This window comes from Podarcis gaigeae (assembly GCF_964106915.1).
Source record: "Podarcis gaigeae genome assembly, chromosome: 4".
NCBI classification, from domain to species: domain Eukaryota; kingdom Metazoa; phylum Chordata; class Lepidosauria; order Squamata; family Lacertidae; genus Podarcis; species Podarcis gaigeae.
The window spans coordinates 10,001,796-10,021,356 of NC_139677.1; the positions used below are offsets into that span (position 1 = coordinate 10,001,796).

Genomic DNA, 19,561 nt, shown 5'->3' on the forward strand with positions numbered 1-19,561 from the left:
TATCTCAGCCACAAGAATGCAAAGATCGCTTGATACAGCACTTTTTGTTTTTTAAAAAAGCAACTCTATTCAGCCCCGCTCTAAAAAAAATGGAATAATATCAAATGATGCAATGGGGCATTCCTCCCATCAAATAATTTTTTTATATAAAACTAATAGTACAATTTAAAGTTGTGCTTTTATACAAAACAATACCAAAGCAATTTTGCAATGCAAAATTTACCCAGTTCATCTACATATTTCTACAATGCAGCTTCTGACTTAACAGGTTCATGTTTTAGTTTACAATCAAATCAGCTTTTTTTCTAATCATTTATTAAAGCTATACAGAGAACTTTATAGTTCCCAAACTCAATCCATTCTGGAAGTCCGTTCAACTTCCAAAACTTTTGCAAAATAAGGCGCAACTTCTGATTGGCTGATTGGCCCTGGAAACAATGCCGACAGCTGAAACAGACGTTCGGCTTCAAAAAAAAGTTCGCAAACTGGAACACTTACTTCCAGGTTTGCGATGTTCGGGAACTGATTTGCTCAGGAGCCAAGCCATTTGGGAACCAAAGTACCACTGTATGTCATTAACAAAGGAGTGAAGTTCAGCACAATTTACAGTAGAATCCTATTCATGTCTATTTAAAAGCTCCAGTGAGTTCAATGCGACTTCTGCTCAAGAATCGCAATTCAAGAGGACCTTAATAAATTGGAAAACTGGGCCCAAACTAACAAAATGAATTTCAGTAGGGACAAATCTAAGGTTTTACACTTATTTATATATATATATACATTTTTATAGTATTACACAAATAAAAATACAAACATATACAAAATTCATTTACATAACTTTCGCATATTCTATCCACTCCCCAAATCAAACAGAAAAAGAAAACCAAAACATTGTTTTGGGCTCTACCGAGCCTTGGACTTCCCTCCACCCCTTTGGTAAGTATCAAATAAAGTCTATAGTCACATATTTTATTTTTAGTCTTGCATAGTAACCCCTTACTGTTAGAGTTATTCCAACCCCGCCAGTGCCATCTACATATTGGTTCCAATATACACCCAATATTTATTCCAGTTGTCATGAAATTTCTGTTCATCTTGGTCCCTTATTCTTCCTGTTATTCTAGCGAGCTCGGCATAATTTATCATTTTAACCTGCCAATCACTTATATTGGGTATGACTTCCGTTTTCCAGTTTTGTGCCAACATAATTCTTGCGGTTGTAGTAGCATACAAATCTAAGGTTTTACACTTAAGCAGGAATAACCAGCTGCACAAATATGAGATGGGGAACACCTTATATTGTGGAAAGGGTCTAGGGGTCTTAGTAGACCACAAGCTTAACATGTTTGATTCTATGAATCACCAGTGTGATATAGCAGCAAAAACAGCTAATGCTACTCTAGTCTAGTCAAAGGTCCATATAGTTACAGCTATGGTTTTCCCAGTAGTGATGTATGGAAGTGAGAGCTGGACCATAAAGAATTGATGCTTTTGAATTATGGTGCTGAAGGAGACTCTGGAGAGTCCCATGGACTCTCTCCATTCTTAAAGAAATCAGCCCTGAGTGCTCACTGGAAGGACAGATCGTGAAGCTGAGGCTCTAATACTTTCGCCACCTCGTGAGAAGAGAAGACTCCCTGAAAAAGACCCTGATGTTGGGAAAGATTGAGGGCACAAGGAGAAGGGGACGACAGAGGACGATAGTGTTCTCGAAGCTACCAGCATGAGTTTGACCAAACTGCAGGAGGCAATGGAAGACAGGAGTGCCTGGCATACTCTGGTCTGTGGGGTCACAAAGAGTCGGACGTGACTAAACAACTAAACAACAAAACAGCAAACAACAACAGTCTAGTGGTATAGTGCCCTGATCAAGGGAAGTAATAGTACCACTCTAGTCTGCCTTGGTCAGATCCCACCTGGAGTACTGGGTTCAGTTCTGGGTCCCATAATTTAAGAAATATACTGACAAGCTGGAACATGCAGAGGAGAGCAACCAAGTTGATCAAGGGTCTGGAAACTAAGCCTTATGAGGAACGGTTGAGGGAAATGTGTATATTTAGCCTGGAAAAGAGGAGACTGAGAGGGGTAGGATAGGCATGAAAGGAGATTCCAACTAAACGTCAGAAAGAACCTTCTGACAGTAAGATCTGTTCAACAGTGGAACAGACTTCCTTAAAAGGTGGTGGGCTCTCCTTCAGTTGAGGTTTTGATGCAGAGGTTGGGTGGCCATTTGCCAACCACCACAAATTGACAAGAGGCTTTTCTCAGTTCAACAATTCTGGGGGGGAAAGCACAGAATGGGCTTCTTTTCCTAAGAGAAGGGTGAGTACATCTGGACTGATCTTGTGACGGCTCCTCCAACCCACCTCAGCTCCTCTACAAATGTTACGCTAGCCTTTGGTCTTACATTGGTCGTGTCTGCATGTAATTCATGTTTAACCCTACATGGATGAGCTGCAGTGATCCCAGGCAAAGTGTTGGGGTTGTTTGCACCCCTTTTCCCCAAAACTCTTCTTGCGTAGCCACAAACAGGACTTATGCAGAGAGAAGCTTCATTTCCAAAGACTGTAAGCTTTAAACCAAAAATCCTGGTTTAAAACAAAAGCTTGGCTTAAAACCAGCTTTTATACCAGCTGTGTAAGAGACACTGGCCAGTCTATCCCCAAACAAACCCAAGGGGGCAGGACCTTACATATTAAAATGTGATGAGTAAGTCAAGAGAACCAAAATACTGAATTAAAGCAAAGGTGCTTACAAATGACCTGCTTATTGAACCTACAACCTGATTTGTTTGCAGGGAGATCAGACAACATTGGCTATTTAATGAGCATTCATTCTGATCTGTTTGTGGGGAGGATAGATGACACTGCATCAAAGCAAGAGTTATCGCACAGTTTCTGTATTGCAATAAGTCTGGTCTTTGGAGGAAGCAGGTTGTTCCACAAGACCTCCCAATCCACTACAATTGCACAGCCTGAATTTGCCAGCATGTGACTGATCCTACCCGAATACAGTAACAGTTTCAAATGACTTGAAGGGAAATAAAGCTCATCTATGGACTGTGTTCCTGCAAAGCAGGGGGAATTCTCCTAAGGTCTCCCTAAAATACACAATTAAAAACCAAAACTAAAAACTAAACGTGACCTCAAAAAAAATGAGCAGATCTGATGAAAGATTATTATTATTATTATTTGTATCCTAAAGCAAGTTATTCCTGATTTCCACGGGAAGAAAGCTTTCATGAGCTGAAGCTCTGCGAAAGGAATACAACTCCCTGAAATGCCTTATTTGGTAATAGAGCAGCAACGTTCTTAATCTTCTATGGGTCACAAGTCAAAGGAGATGAAAGGTGCCGTTTACGAAGGCTAATGCTACATTTATTTTTCGAAAATTCAGGAGGCAGCCACTTCCCATTTGCCTCCAGGAAAATAGAGGGCACCAGGAGAAAAGGGTGGTGGCAGAATAGAGCTGGAAAAGAAACTAAAATAACATTTATCTTTAGTGGTGATTGGCATCATTTCTCCTTTTATGTCATTCTTATAAAGCAATTCAAGAATGGTTCCGAAGATCATAAAATGTGTGTTAAAATGTCTTGAGGCTTTCACTGGGCAAAGTGGAACTTTGGCTCAATTGCAAAACAAACAGGAGGATATTTAAAGGGCAAATAAAATGCAGATCAGTTACTGCACTTGACTGCAGCCAAGCAGGGTCTATCTAATAAAAATGCAACCAGATACTGATCATTTGCTATTTACCTTCCCATCGCAGTGGTACCTATTTATCTCCTTGCACTGGCATGCTTTCAAACTGCTAGGTTGGCAGGAGCTGGCAAAGTTTTTATCGGTGGTTGCAAGAACAAATGAGCCCTATATTCTAAACAAAATGCTTGATTAACCTGAAGGTAGGCTGTAGGAATTGTGTATTGATTTGTAATGATTTGTTGGGTCTCTGGACTGTAATAAAGATTGATTGATTGATCATTTGCATGGGTTATTTTGTTTAAAAATATGGAAATTTAAAAGTAGGGGCAAAACTATACACTACAACAGATGGCAGATTTTAAAGAAATGATCAAGTTGTCTGAAAGCAAAACAGGTGGCTATGCTTGTTAAGAGACTTTAAAAAGGTGGGGGAGAGAAAGGGTAGATCGACACACAGCGAAACACCCCCCCACCCCCGTAAATAAGTCTTAAATCGTTACAACAAAAGAAAAAAACGCTATGTAAAATTGCATAGAAAAGTTTTGTGCTCTACAGTGCCATCTAGTGTTGCATGTTTATAATGCATTCAAAATGCTGCTTTCTGACTAATGTAGCTGAGTCCATAATCTACTGCCAAGACAACATTTAAATAAAGGGCAGTGAAGCCTCTGGTCACCTTACCAAGAACCATTAATGAAGTAATTAAACTGGAGGTCTCATCTTTATTTTATTACAAGCAGAGGAGGTCCTTCATTGGGGCAGAGAGACCCTCTGCCAGCGCCCACCATCACTCTACCATATTCAGCCTCCCCACCACCACGAACAAGTCAGAGGTTACTTTTGCACTTGCTTGTGGTCCAGTCTAATCTGTTTCTTCTTCCTGCCATGGATGCATCTGAGATCTCTCTTCAGCATCTGTGTCTCCTCTGGCCCCTGTATACAGATACCTGGGCAGTGAGACAGGACACCACTATCCCCATGTATAATAAACTCTCCAGGCTGCATGGCAGTGAGGAACTCTCTGCTTCGCTGCTCAGTTTTTCTATGAATGAATGGTTCTCCTGAGCCAATCAGAAGACAGTTGTTGATTTTTAGTAGGGCGTCTGTGAAGGTCACCCCCCCACAGCCAATCCAGTTGCTTCCTGCTTTTTTATATTGAGATTTTATTAAGGCTTTCCAAAATGCAGTACAATAAAAAACTAATCTAAACAAAAACAGAGGACGAAAAAGGATCATGCATCCCCCCCCCCCCGGCATGGTTTGAACTGTGAAAAAGTGGCATACAAATAAAATTACAAATGTATGTATGCAACATTGTGCCTGCTGAAAAGTTCTCTTCTGTAAAAACCCTGTCCTCTTTTATACCTGGCCACTTGAAAAAGAGGTACAGTGGTACCTCGGGTTAAGTACTTAATTCGTTCCGGAGGTCCGTTCTTAACCTGAAACTGTTCTTAACCTGAGGTACCACTTTAGCTACTGGGGCCTCCCACTGCAGCTGCGCCACCGGAGCACAAATTTTGTTCTCATCTTGAAGCAAAGTTATTAACCTGAAGCACTATTTCTGGGTTAGCTGAGTCTGTAACCTAAAGCGTATGTAACTTGAAGCGTATGTAATCTGAGGTACCACTGTACTGATATGCAGCATGATCAGGTCTATTCAGATTGCAGCCTGCGCTCCCTTTTCTTGAGCAAGTTATTTCTCTCCAAATCTCACCACTTTGCCATTGTGAAGTGATCCTGGGAACCATTTTGTGGGACCATCAAACGGGAGTTTGCAAATTGGTGTTGGGTTCTCATATGCCCTCCTGCAAACTCCTCCCCTCCGCAAAGCAGATGATTTTAACTATGGCATCAACATTAACTTTAACCACAGACTGGGCTGTTTGCACTGCTAAACCAAATGGTTGAAAAGTCTGGCTTCAAATCCCAATGAGGGGAGCTGACAGGATTTTAGGAGGCCTTGCATAGGATGTAGAAAGCCAAACAGAGGCTTATGAGAGCTGCAAAGCTGGAGCTCTGGATGCAATTGGGATGCCTGCCATGGAAGTATTAATATTTATACCAGAAGCACTTTGTAAAACCTCCTTATCTTTTTTTTTACAGCTGCTGTTCATAAAACTAAAAAGGCACCACCTCTTTTTACGAGTGGATGATGGGCTCCACCCATCACTATGGACAATATTTCCACAGACACTGTCCCAAAACATATGCACACTAACTTGGGCGTAAATCTGGGCTTACAGCTGTGTAGACGTCAGTAGGATTGCATGGAAATTTACTTATTGGGTGTCTTTGAGCAACTATGATATAAAAACACATCCTTGTGCATCAAGAAATGCATTAGCATCCCAAACCATCCAGGACCTGATTTCTTCCTAATTAAAACCAAATGTTCAACACCAATGAAGCTAGATTTAAAATATGAGGTTCTTTCAAAGGAATACAGAGACTTTTCTGAGGGGACAGGTCATCTTTGTCAGATTGGGTATGAGTCCAAACATGTCAAGGTTACATTACACTGCCCATGGGACTGCCTTTGAAAAACATGCACATAATTTCTTCTCCTTCTGTTTGTGAAAGCATTCACAAACTCCAAGACTAAACACTTACTCATGAACAAGCCCTACTGTGACAATGCCCTACTGTGTCCCTTTCCCCACTGTCCAGGGCGATGCTATGTATCCTTTATATAATAAATACTCTTGCAAGGCAGCTTATAAATATTTTAATTTTTTTAAAAAAATGAGAGAAAGGAAAAATATGCACCTGTCCAGCCAACATTTTTGCTCTATGCAGTCAACTGGCATGTGGAAATTATATTTTTCTATATCTTAGCGAAGGTGATGAGATTGACTGGTTCCACTGCTCCTGGTTTGGGATTGAAGCATTTTGATATTGTTTTCTGTTTGCTCGTTTTTATCAATAGTTAAGTTATAAGTTGGACGCGGGTGGCGATGTGATCTTAACCACAGAGTCTAGGGCTTGCCGATCAGAAGGTCGGCGGTTCGGTTCCCCATGACGGGGTGAGCTCCTGTTGCTCCTGCCAACCTAGCAGTTCAAAAGCACATCGAAGTGCAAGCAGATAAATAGGCAGGAAGGTAAACGGCGTTTCCATGCACTGCTCTGGTTCGCCAGACGCGGCTTAGTCATGCTGGTCACATGACTCGGAAGCTGTACACCAGCTCCCTGGGCCAATAAAGCGAGATGAGCACTGCAACCCCAGAGTCGTCCAATACTGGACTTAATGGTCAGGGGTCCCTTTATCTTTAAATTATAAGTAAATCATGAAAACATTCACAGGCAGCCCAATGTTCACTCTTTCAGCTTAAGACAGCCCCTAGCTATCTTGCGAGGAGGATGAGCGGCAACTCACCACTGCTCCCCCATCTCATCTCTCACTTTTGCTAAAATTTGGTCTCCCTATTGTTGTTTAACATCTTCTCCCATCACAGCACAAACAAAATACAGGCATTCCCTCTCTGCTCAGCCCAATGAATTTGCCAGAATTTGCCTCTTGTGGGTTAAGAGGGGATATTGGGGCAAGTGAAAATAGAAGCTGGCCAGAAAGCCAAGTCAACACTCATAGATTCGTGTAGAACTACCATTATTAAAATACAGGAGACTGGAACATCTTAATCTGAGATGTCTGAGATCAAGCCTTTGATTAGAATATTGTTATTTACTTTTCACCCAAACAGTGCTGTTTCTGTAAGAGGCATGGATAATTAAGACAATACTCCTTCGATAACTGATTTTTTCTAGATTCTGAAAATACTGGGATGCTACAGGGATTTCTATGTAAACAAAGAAGCATTATATATATATACACACACACCACCCATGGGACAGAATATGTAACCTTTGTGACTATCCTCGCTCAGTGCTAAATTGCAGTGCAATTTTACGCATGTCTCCCTGCAGGTAAGCCCTACTGAATTCAGTGGGACTTGTTCCTAGGTATGTAAAGGATCGCAGCCTTAATGTTCCTTTGTTTGTATCAAGATATGGAGCAAAAGGCTGTAACATTTTTAAAAAATAATGTTTTATCTTCAGGGTTTAGTGAAAGACCGTTAGCCCCAGAAAAATAAGATGGCTATCTGAAATTTCCTTCTGCTTTCCTCGCCAACTTGCCCCATGCACAGTGGTACTCATTTATTTGGTCTCGCATCTTTTAATACGCCAGCCCTGCGACACCAGTGGAAGTTCCACCCAGTGATCCTTCTGCCCATCTGTTTTCATGTCTCAACGGGCACAGCAGGCACGTTCAAAGGCAAGTGTCAAGCCACCAGGAAATTCTGACAGTTTCTTAAACCTTCAGGGTATCACATACTGCTCAAAGCCAGCCACTCTTGAGTGGGAAAACAGACCAAAGTCACAAGTATGAAAGCAGGCATTTCCCCCCACCAGTTCAGCCTGAACAGGCAGGTACTGGAAGTAAATCTCCCAGGACTAATATTGCCCAGAATTAAATATTTTCATTTCTCTTTTGATTTTTTCATTTGACAACAGAAGCAATACTCCTCAAAAGAAGAGCGAATCCTAGTTCTGAAGAGAGGAGGGACCGGGTGAGTTTTCCACATGTTCATTAAAAGTGAGGCAAGGGATTTTCAAAGGCGCTTCATTTGGGTAGAAGAAATGCTTAACTGAACACATTAAGAAAAACAGGACAGTCCATCCATTTGCCAAAGGATTCTGTTTTCTTATTGAAACTATACAGCGTATAGACTGTGTCCTGGGGTCAGTGGCGTAGCATGGGGGGTGCAGGAGGGGCCAGCCGCTCCGGGCACAACATCTGGGGGGGGCGCGCTCGTACTCGCAGCTCTCTGCCCCTACCTGGCTCACTCACTCTCTCTCACTGCAGTGCTGGCTGTGCGAATCTGATTGGAGCCGCCGGGTCGCCGCCCACTGTGGAGGGGGTGGGTGCCAGGCGTGCGGTGCGGAGAGGGAGCGAAGGACCATCTGGGGGAGGGACAGTGCAGCGGCCGCCCAGCGCAGTGCTGAGGGCGGGAGAGAACCACACTAGACCAGACCAGGCAGCAGCAAGAAGCTGGCAGCGGCGGCAGGTTAGGGGTTAGGGGGCGCAAATTACTTGCCTTGCCCTGGGTGCTGACAACCCACGCTACGCCACTGCCTGGGGTATCCTGACATGCCACAATGGAAGAGAAATAAAATTGCAAGGAAAGGCTCCTGTAGTTTCAGTGTACTGATCTCCAGAGCAGGCTACTCTGCATGATTCATTGCTTTGGGTTTGTCTCCTTCTGCTTGCCCCTGACTAACACCAGGGGCAGACAATCTTGCTCTGGGACGGGCTGGGTCACTCCCAATACCAAGACCCAGAGGCCACGTGAAGCAGCTGCCTTGCAGGGTGCAGCAGCAAGCTGTTGGGAGGACAGAGGACCCAGCCTAAGTCTCTGGTCCCATCCCTGCCAAGCCCTCAGAACACCCCCTTTTTGGGGGGTGGAAATTACACCAGCCTCAGCTCAGCCAGGATGAGCAAGTTGTGCTGGGGGCTTAGCACCACCTGAGCCCGGCTGAGGTGGGAATCAGCTGGCTGAGCCAGAGATCCGCCACATCCTAAGCTGCTCGCCCTGGCAGATCTTGCCATAGGATTGCCCCCTCCCTTTAGTAACTGAGCTTCTTTCACATTAAGAGCGACACTACTACTCATACCAGGACTGCTTCCAGGTTTGGAGGGAATTGGACAAAATGCCCTCTTACTTGTCTCCCTCCTCCTTTTCTTGGTCCCCCCTTTGCCAGTACAGTGGTACCTCAGGTTAAGTACTTAATTCGTTCTGGAGGTCTGTACTTAACTTGAAACTGTTCTTAACCTGAAGCACCACTTTAGCTAATGGGGCCTCCTGCTGCTGCCGCGCTGCCAGAGCACGATTTCTGTTCTCATCCTGAAGCAAAGTTCTTAACCTGAAGCACTATTTCTGGGTTAGTGGAGTCTGTAACCTGAAGCATATGTAACCTGAAGCGTATGTAACCCGAGGTACCACTGTAATGGGCTCCATTGAACTTACCCTAGTGCTTTGGGATAGCGCAGCTGGCAGAGAATGAGACTCTTAATCTCAGGGTTGTGAGTTTGAGCCCCACCTTGGGTGGGCAAAAAGACGGCAGGGGGTTGGACTAGATGACCCTCATTCTCATGGTCCCTTCCAAGTCTACAATCTATGATTCGAAGATGCCAAGTGTTGATGTTAGTGAACACATGCACACACATACTTCAAACACCCCTCAGAGTAAGGATCTGTACCACCTCTCGTTCCCAAAAGGCAATTTGTGTCTAGTCACGGGACAAAACAGAAATCCCCTCTGCAACCCTAACCTTTTCACCCACCTTCTTTTTCTAAAAGTAGCCATCCTGCAAAGTAGCTGCCCAGAAGGTTAGTGGCAAACCTCGCCAAACATTGGAAAACTCAAGATTTGCCCACGCTGGAAGAATGGCAGATGCAACTGATGGACTATATGGAATTAGCAGAAATGACTGGCAGATTCCGAGACCTGGGAGAGGAAGCAGTGGAAGAGGATTGGAAGAAATTTAAGGACTATTTACAAAACCATTGTAAATTACATGAGATTGAAAATAACATGGCTCCATTAAGTTAGTTGAAAAGAATATGAGAATAAGTGAACTTAAAGAGAAAAATAAATTTTGAATAATTATTATGTTTAAATTGGGTAATTAAGACTTAGCTAAAAGTATTCAAAGTTAGGGACATAACATTGGTAATCTATAGAATAAGAATGGAAACAAGGTGATAAATTGCTGATTAAAACTGTATAATTTTGGAATGCAGGAGCGAGAGATGTGAGGAAGTCCAAAAAGTGAAGAAAATATGGTTATTACAAGATGTTAATTGTTTTTTATTTTTCTTTCTGTTTTGTTTTTGTTTAAAAAAAATCTTCAATAAAAATTTATTTAAAAAAACAAAAAAAAAACCAGAAGGTTAGTGGCAAACCGTCATCTTTCCTTTGAGCAGTCTCAAGGAAATTAGAAACAGTGAGCACATTGCAATCACATTCTGTGGGATACACAAATGCCTTCTGGAACAGCACTGAAAGTAAAACACGGCGCCCTACCTCCACAGATTATGTCTAGCCCATCGGTGTGGAATTTTATGAGCCCCAAAGGTTCCTCCTTTAAACCACTTGCCTATCCTCTCTCTCCTCAATCATTCTGCATCAAAAAACACAACCCTGGGGCCCTGAGGTTAATCGATGCCTATAACTCAAGGGATGAACTCTGAAACCTCACAATGCCACTGTATTTCTGACTTCTAGCAACTGGAAGTTAGAAATTTGGGGTGTCTTTCACGAACCATCGTTCCCTTTATTGCGGTAAATTCAGAGAAACCTTTACAATGGTGAGGTGTGAGGAGGGGAGCAGGCTGTGGATGTTGATTTCAAAAGCCCTCCACAAGGGATGAGTTCAGGTCTCCACTGACTGGGCAAGGAAGAAGGAGAAGAGAGATAAAAACAGGGTGTCGGAGGAGGGAAGAGTAAAGGAAAAGGGGGTGTCAGAGGAAGAAGGAGGGAAGGAGTGGCCTGAACACTTTGACGTCTGACGTCACCCACCACCAGATTCAACCCTACCCAAAGCCAGCGTGTTGCTCCAGACAAATCAACTAGGAGTTGTTATAAGAATTTTAAGGTCTTTGATATGTAATAAATGTTCATAAATGTACCAAACATACACGTACATATAAATATATAAACACCATGTCTGAAGCAGCACAGGAAGACAGTCCTGAAACCATTTTGACTCCCAAGCTGACCAAATCTTTCTCTCCAAGGAGGGAGGAGGTGAAAAAACCTTCCCATTGTCTCAGGAATTGGGTAATCACCATCTCAAAGGAATGGCCAGACTACCACGGAAAGGCAATCAGATAAGGCATTATCAGATAACCTGGCAGACAGGAAAAACAACAACATTCAAATTTCTGTTGTAGACCACCTTTTCTGTGATGTAGGTATGATGTTTGTGGGGGGTGGTCTTGGGTTACACCCCATGTGATGTATGTATGATGTATGGAGGGGTGGTCTTGAGCTCCAGGGCAGGGAATTTAAAATGTCTATATAAGGGCAGGCACACCTTGGTTCTGGGTCCTCCTCCTTTCCTGCGTGTGAGGGGAGCACCCTGTTGCAACAGATCAATAAAGATCAGGCTTACTAGCTGTTTTGCTTCTCAATACTCTCTGGTTGGCCTCTGTTATTTTCTCCTGCCAATAGGGAACCCACTTAAAGACTCTATACAGGCTCTTGGATACCCCATAAGGGAGGAAGGCCAGATTTTGTTTACAACAGAGTTAATACAATCCTTGGCCAATAAAGGATGCAACCCCTGTTTTATAGGATATGGCTTCCTTTTAGGAAATAAGCACCTGATGGTGACTTTTATCACAGTTAATTTACAAAGTTGTAAGTTGTGCAGGCAATGGTGGGGGTACAATGGTCCAGCCCCCTAAACACTCGATCCAGCCTTCTGAATGCTCTGTTTGGCAGCTAAATCAAAAACAGCTGCTTTTCAGCTCTTTAGGTGCTCACTTGTCCCACTCAGACCAATCATATTGCTTTCAACCTCCTTCTCAGCCTGCTGTTGTGGGAACCCTAACCCTAAGTCTTTGTGGTTTTAGTCAACAGGTGGCCACGTTGCCCTCCGGGGTTCACACCGCCCTTAAAATAAGCGTGCCGTACCAAATTCTGTTTTAAATGGAAGGTTTTGCACAAATCAGCAGCATAGCTCACACAACACTGTATATTCTGCTACTTTTTGGAATAGAAAGAAATGCCTTATTATCAGATCAGGCCATTGGGTCCATCATCTCCAAAGATTAGCAATCGCTGTCTGCATTTTCAGACAGGATTCTCTACCATCCTATCACCTTGGGACTCTTGTGCATGCAAAGCATAGGTGGTATTCAACTAAGTTTTTCTCAGAGTAGACCCATTGAAATTGATAATAATAATAATAATAATTTATTATTTATACCCCGCCCATTCGGCTGGGTTTCCCCAGTCACTCTGGGTGGCTCCCAACGGATTAAAAACGGAATAAAACATCAAATATTAAAAACTTCCCTAAACAGGGCTGCCTTCAGAGGTCTTCTAAAAGTCAGGTAGTTATTTATTTCCTTGACATCTAATGGGAGGGCATTCCACAGGGCGGGTGCCACTACCGAGAAGGCCCTCTGCCTGGTTCCCTGTAACCTCACTTCTCGCAGGGAGGGAACCGCCAGAAGGCCCTCGGAGCTGGACCTCAGTGTCCGGGCAGTACAATGGAGGTGGAGGTGCTCCTTCAGGTAGTCATGCTCACAGGTTTCAATAGGTCTCCTCTGACTAAAACACAGGGTGAATATCACCCTGTGAGTCCTACCACTGAGTTAATGCAAGGCAAGGCGCTGGAAGTATAAAAAGTTGGAAAGTCACCACTTGCAAGAACTAGCCCAGTCTAAAAAAGCTTTTGTAAACTAGAAGAGAGTTGATTAATTTCACTTCAACCTGCCAAAGTCGCATCAGCAATTATTAAGATACATGATATACCTGGTCAGGTGGCCTAGTAAAAATAGTCACGAACTAGTAACTTTCATAGGCTTAATCTGAAGGGCTGATTAACTTATTCTTACCAGAAGAATAAAAAATCAAGATAACAAACATTTAATAAAAGAATGGAAATGGTTTATTGAATATTTACAGATAAATTGTAAACAGATAAGAACATTGGCAGGATTATTGTAATAACCTGCAGTTTTATAAGAATATATATTGAAAGTAGGTGAATAATGAGCAAATTAAGTCAATTTGGATACGCAGAAAATATTGAAAATAAATTTAAGGCACCGCAGAAAGAGAGGGAAGGAAGTCAAGTTTTGAAATGTTTGTAAAATTAGTGAAACGTATAAACCTGAAAAGCATATTTTTTATTTTTTTTAAGGATTATTGCGGGGGGGGGGGGGATCTGAAGAGCTGAGATGGGGAAGGAATGACGCAGTTCAAGCATTTTCCCCTTGCAGATATGGCAGCTGGAAAATTTAACAAGGTGAGGAAAAAAGGGTTTGTTTTCATTTCCTCTTAATTCTTGAAAAGCATGTGTTTTAGGCAGTGTAAAGAAAATACTGTCTCCCACAGTATCCAATTTAGCAACCCAATTTAGCAACAAGCGTAATAGTAGGAAGATTAAACTGAACCGTACATCCAGCCCTCTCCAGGGCGAAGGGAAGTTCTTTTATGCAAATGTCATATCCTCAACTAAATCTATTTTCTGACAAGAGGAAACACTGCTACTAATCCCAGCCATATAAAGTTTCCGGATATGGTTCAACTCCAGGGCTGAAACATCTAGGTCATTACAAAGGTCCTTTAAACAAGCAGTCTAATTACTTGTGACTACTGGTGATTATTATTTTTTAAGCTACATTTCCATATCTCCCACCACATCTCAATCTGTCAGGTGATGCTGAACACTAGATATAGATCAGAATTCCCCAAGCCTGGTGCCCTCCAGATGTTTGGGACTGCAGCTCCCATCAGCCAAGATAGTCATGCTGGAGCTGGAAGCTGTGGTCTTAAAACATCTAGAGCAGGGGTCGCCAACCTAAGGCACATGGGCCACAAGCAGCCCACAGGGATCATTTAACCGGCCCACGAGCCGCCCCCAAACCGAGCCACCCGCTCAGCAAGACCCTGCATGCTGCGCTAAACCAGCACAGCATGGCGCGGGGACTCGCTTCTGTGGCGCCAGAAATCATGTGTGCGCAGGCACTGGAAATCACGGGCACATGTGCAATCTGGCCCACAGAGGGATCTCCGCTGGAGTGAACTGGCCCAGGCGACGTAAACCTTGCCAACCCCTGATCTAGAAGACACAAAGCTGGGGAAGGCAGATATTGGGAGTTTGCCTCCAGGGTTGAAGTCAAACCTCTGCATTAACAGCACCAAAATGACCTCCCCCAGGGCAGGTCCTGGGCTGCCCAGACGACAAGACGCTTCTCTTGGCCTCACTGATGTGGTTCAAAGGAAAGCAGAGCAACACATTTGGCACCAGGAACTGCTGGAAAGAGGCTTACAAGATACCATCCAACCATCTTAGGGACTCCACTCTGGATTTGTGTAGCGTTAATCCTCAGCCGTTTCTTCTCCTGAAGGTATCCTGCAAGGCGGTGGAGGTTTAGGATCAGGGTTTTCCTTCTCCTAGATGGGCTACCTTCCCTGGTTATCAAGCCCCACCTGCTCCTAACTTCCCTCTACAGCACATGCAGAAACCACTGTCTTGAGCACTGAACCCACTATTGGTCTCATCTGCTCAGTCCACCAGAGCCTGTCTTTGCATGCAGGCAAAGTCCCTAAGTCACTGAGGGTTTGAGACGCATCAGCTATCATCACCTGGTTTAAGCTGGCCGTTTCCTGGGGTGTGGCCGCTGTTGCATACTGATAGCTTCTAGGAGCCACAGGTGAGAGCTGAGTGGGGACCAAAGGTGGGCAAACTACCCCAGAAGGAGCATAACATGCCCCCACCAAAAGTTCTAAAGGTAAAGGTAAAGGGACCCCTGACCGTTAGGTACAGTTGTGGTCGACTCTGGGGTTGCGGCGCTCATCTTGCTTTACTGGCTGAGGGAGCCGGCGTTTGTCCACAGACAGCTTCCAGGTCATGTGGCCAGCATGACTAAGCCGCTTCTGGCGAACCAGAGCAGCGCACAGAAATGCCGTTTACCTTCCCGCTAGAGCGGTACCTATTTATCTACTTGCACTTTGACGTGCTTTCGAACTGCTAGGTTGGCAGGAGCAGGGACCGAGCAACGGGAGCTCACCCCATCGCGGGGATTCAAACCGCCGACCTTCTGATCGGCAAGTCCTAGGCTCTGTGGTTTAACCCACAGTGCTACCCGCATACCTACCAAAAGTGCTACTCCTTCCTTAACACCCCATACGCCCCAAGGCAAGTGTAGACAAAATAATTCAAGCCAGCTGCATGTGTCAATTGTGCAAGCATGCTTGAGAAATGCTATTATGACTAATAACACAAAAATTATTGGATCAGAACAGCAAGACCACAGGAGTTAATATATGGTTCTCCAAAGGTGAGCTCTTGTGTGCAAGAAGGCTGTTCCATTCACACATAGTCCTTGCTTCCACTGCATTGAACACCCCCCTTGCCAAATCACCGCACTTCAGATCCTAGGCTCTAGGAACACTGTTTCAGTTCAAGTGTTCAGCACTTGAAGTTTATGAAGAAGAAGGAGATGATTGTTATCATTATTCCTACCAGAATTCACTGCTGCATTTCAGGACAAACCCTCCCAATACAACTCACATAAAAATACAACTAAAATCACATCCTTGCATTTTTTTAAAAAAAACTAAAAACATCTGGGGTGGTGGGCGTTATTGGTTTATTTTGTTTTTGTTATGTACTTTGTAATTTTACTCTGTATTTTTATGCTGTGAACTGCCCTGAAATCTTTGGCTGAAGGGTGACATGCAAATTTTAGAAATAATACTTGTTATTGGCATCCGTCTGTCTCCAGACACAATGGAGTGCATCCCCGGGCTTGAAGTTTAACAACAACTACAACAGCAACACTAAACGGGCTTGCGTAACAAATCAGGGGTTGGGGGGTTCCTTGAGAAAATGCATGTCTGCTCTATCTTGCATGATCGAAAGCACGTAACATAAATGAAAGCCCAAACTGCCAGCAAAATATCCAGATTTTAAGACAAGTGCTCTGGGTATCAATCAGATCCATTTCAGAAGCATAGCCGGACTAACCAGATGTCTGGAATGGGTCTGATTAGTATAGAAAAAACCTGCATGAACTCATTGCAGTCTCTGTGGTGTAAATCAATGTGTGCTGACTCTCACATTGCTCACTAGAAGTGGGGATGACAGTCAAAAGTCCTCAACCATCATGGAGATTATTTTGATGCCATCGTGTACGCACAGTGAACCAAGTCCAAACAGCAATTATGGGCACTACAGCTCCCATAGTCCACAACTCTCCCACATGCATTGCTCACGCGAAGGAGCTTAGAGATGTTGCAGGGTCCATGCCACTAAACAGGTTCTCCTAGCCCAGGCATGTCCAACTTCAAGTAGGCTGAGATCTACTATCCGGCATTAAAAACTGGCAATGATCTACCACACTATCCCATTGGCATTAGGCACAAGGACTAGGGTGCTGGTGGCCAGGAAAAAACCCTTTCTTTCCTTAGCACAGATTCGCGGTAGATTCCATCGCTTTCTTCCATATATTGCACAAATTGAGGTGACAGCTGATTAAACCACAGGTCACTCTGTATGGAGGAGGAAGAAAAAGTGATCTCCTTTTATCCAACCCCATCCCATTTCCAAGCACAATTCAAAGTGTTGGTGCTGACCTTTAAAGCACTAAACAGCCTTGGCCCAGTATAGCTGGAGGAGCGTCTCCACCCCCATCGTTCTGCCCAGACACTGAGGTCCATCTCCGAGGGCCTTCTGGCAGTTCCCTCCCTGAGAGAAGCCAAGTAACAGGGAACCAGGCAGAGGGCCTTCTCAGTAGTGGCACCCGCCCTGTGGAACGCCCTCCCACCAGATGTCAAAGAGAAAAATAACTACCAAACTTTTAGAAGACATCTGTTTAGGGAAGCTTTTAATTTTTAATAGGTTATTGTATTTTAGTGTTCTGTTGGAAGCCGCCCAAAGTGGCTGGGGAAACCCAGCCAGATGGACGGGGTATGAATAAATTATTATTATTATTATTATTGTTATCCAAAATGCGGAACATCGGCACCCCAGCACCCCACTTCCTTTTGCTCCCGAGGGGGACTGCTGTACCCTCTGCCCACCACACGAGCGCGGCCCTGCTGCACCCAGCGAGGGCTGCCCAGCCGAGGACGGCAAAAGTAGAGGCACACCTCTCTCCCTCCTTCAGCCGCCACACAAGCCCTATTCAGCCTGCTGGTGTATGCTGTGGAACTCACGGGACCGGCTGCAAAGGAGGAGCAAAGGTTCCCTGGTCATAGTGCGATTGTCGGAAATCCATCCAGCGATCTACCCATCAATCATGATTGACACATTGGACATGTCTGTCCTAGCCTTTCCTTCGCTCTCTAGTTTATCAGATGCCTGAAATACTGGAGCTGATTTACTGTAAAGCCAATTACATAATCCTATCTGCCAAAATATTTCCAACCCATACTGGCTGGGCAGGGGGCACGGAATTCTCCCATCTCTGATACAGAGTTATATGGAATTTAAAATGACTCAAGAAGCGAGATCATAATAACCATATTTGCTACAGGAAAAAAACCCAATTTCTCTTAAATCTGCTCTTAGCAAAAAAACACACCCCCCTATTTCTCTTAAATCTTCCTCTTAGCAAAGAAATGGAGGAACAGTAACAATGCTATGATTTTTATATTTAATTTCCATGGTCTGTTTTTTTTTTTTTTAAAAGGAATAGTCAGTAAATTTCTACCATTATCTCACAAAATGTCAAGTAGCCCTTTTCATCAGTTGGGCAGAACAATAACAACAACAAAAAGTTTCACACGTGAATAGAAAGAGAGAAAAAATGAAGAAAAGAAAGTGAATGAAGAGAGGACAGGAAAGAGCTATTTTGAGGAGCTCAAGAAAACAGAGACGGGAAATGTATACTCAAGGAACGTAATTCACCCTGCCCCAGATGTGTGTCTTTTGCTACCCAAGAAAAAAAAAAGAGAAATATTCATACAAGGCGAAGCCTGCAGCTTACCCCAGTGCTGTTGCTTCCTGAATGAGAAATAGTGGATTGCCCTAGAAAGAAAGCTGTCGCCTTTTATTTTATGTTTTTTGCAATGCCCCTGTGCCTTTAATGGCAACGTGTCAAGCAGAAGTTCACCAGGTACAGCATCCCAAGGTAACAGGAGGCTTCCCCCGTTTAGTTGCTTTTCTCAAATAGCTGCTTACAGGACCTTGCTGGAATCAAAAGGCAGCAGCCCTACTCTGTAATGACTCCGAGGTCTTTCACATTAATTAAAGCTAGTGCAAAAGAAAAGATTTCCGACACACATTAGAATGATGTATATCCTGCCTGCAAATCATGCATTTTGTGTGATGCTGCCTTCTGGACTACATGGGGCCGCTTAGCCTATCTTCACGAGATTTCTTTCTAGAAAGCGCCTGCTTGTTTTGTCAGCTCAAGGCCTGCCCAAATCTCATGCGCCGGTGCCCTTGCTTTGAAGATCCTTTCCTACGTCAATCACATGTGCTGCTGACAGGTGGCCCTCACATCAGTCACAGGCAAGAAGCTCTCCGACACAGCATCAAGGACACGGCGAGGTCCCACCAGACTGGAACGCCAGCCGGGGAGAACGCAGGGCTGTCAGTCGGACCTCCTCGCCACCCCAAGATCTGTCACTGCTGCCCAAGCAAACAAACAAACACACACCCTGTTTGGACAATGGCCTCCTTCCTCCCCCAGCCCCCACAACACTCCTTGCACCAGATGTCTGAAGATCTAAAAACTAAGGGGGGGGTGTGCCAAGAGGGTTGGTTCCACGCATATGATTTTTGAGGGCTGCTTTTGCACATTTCATGGAACCAGCCAGCACAGCCCGTGAGCCACCAAGTCGAAGGCACCTCACCAGGCATGCGTGGCAGTCTGCGAGCCACTGACAACTTTTGTCTTTCTGCCGCCTTAGGAAGTTGGCAAAGAGAGATTTGATGAGCCCATGCGGACTGCCATAAATGGCTGGCAGGCTGAACAATATAACACAACACGATGGCCAATAACAATAGCACTAAACACTATTTATAGGCAAATACAAATGATCATAAATTACAACCAAAGTCTCTAAATCTTCTTCACCAGTCGTGGTAGAATATCGCCATCTGTATAAAATGC

The 19,561-nt window shown here is 44.1% G+C and overlaps 1 protein-coding gene across 6 annotated transcripts in view; it reads right to left on the reverse strand.

The window, feature by feature from the left end:
* KLF12 (KLF transcription factor 12) overlaps positions 1–19,561 on the reverse strand; it is a 233,455-nt gene that overhangs the window by 165,655 nt on the left and 48,239 nt on the right. The window lies entirely within an intron of this gene.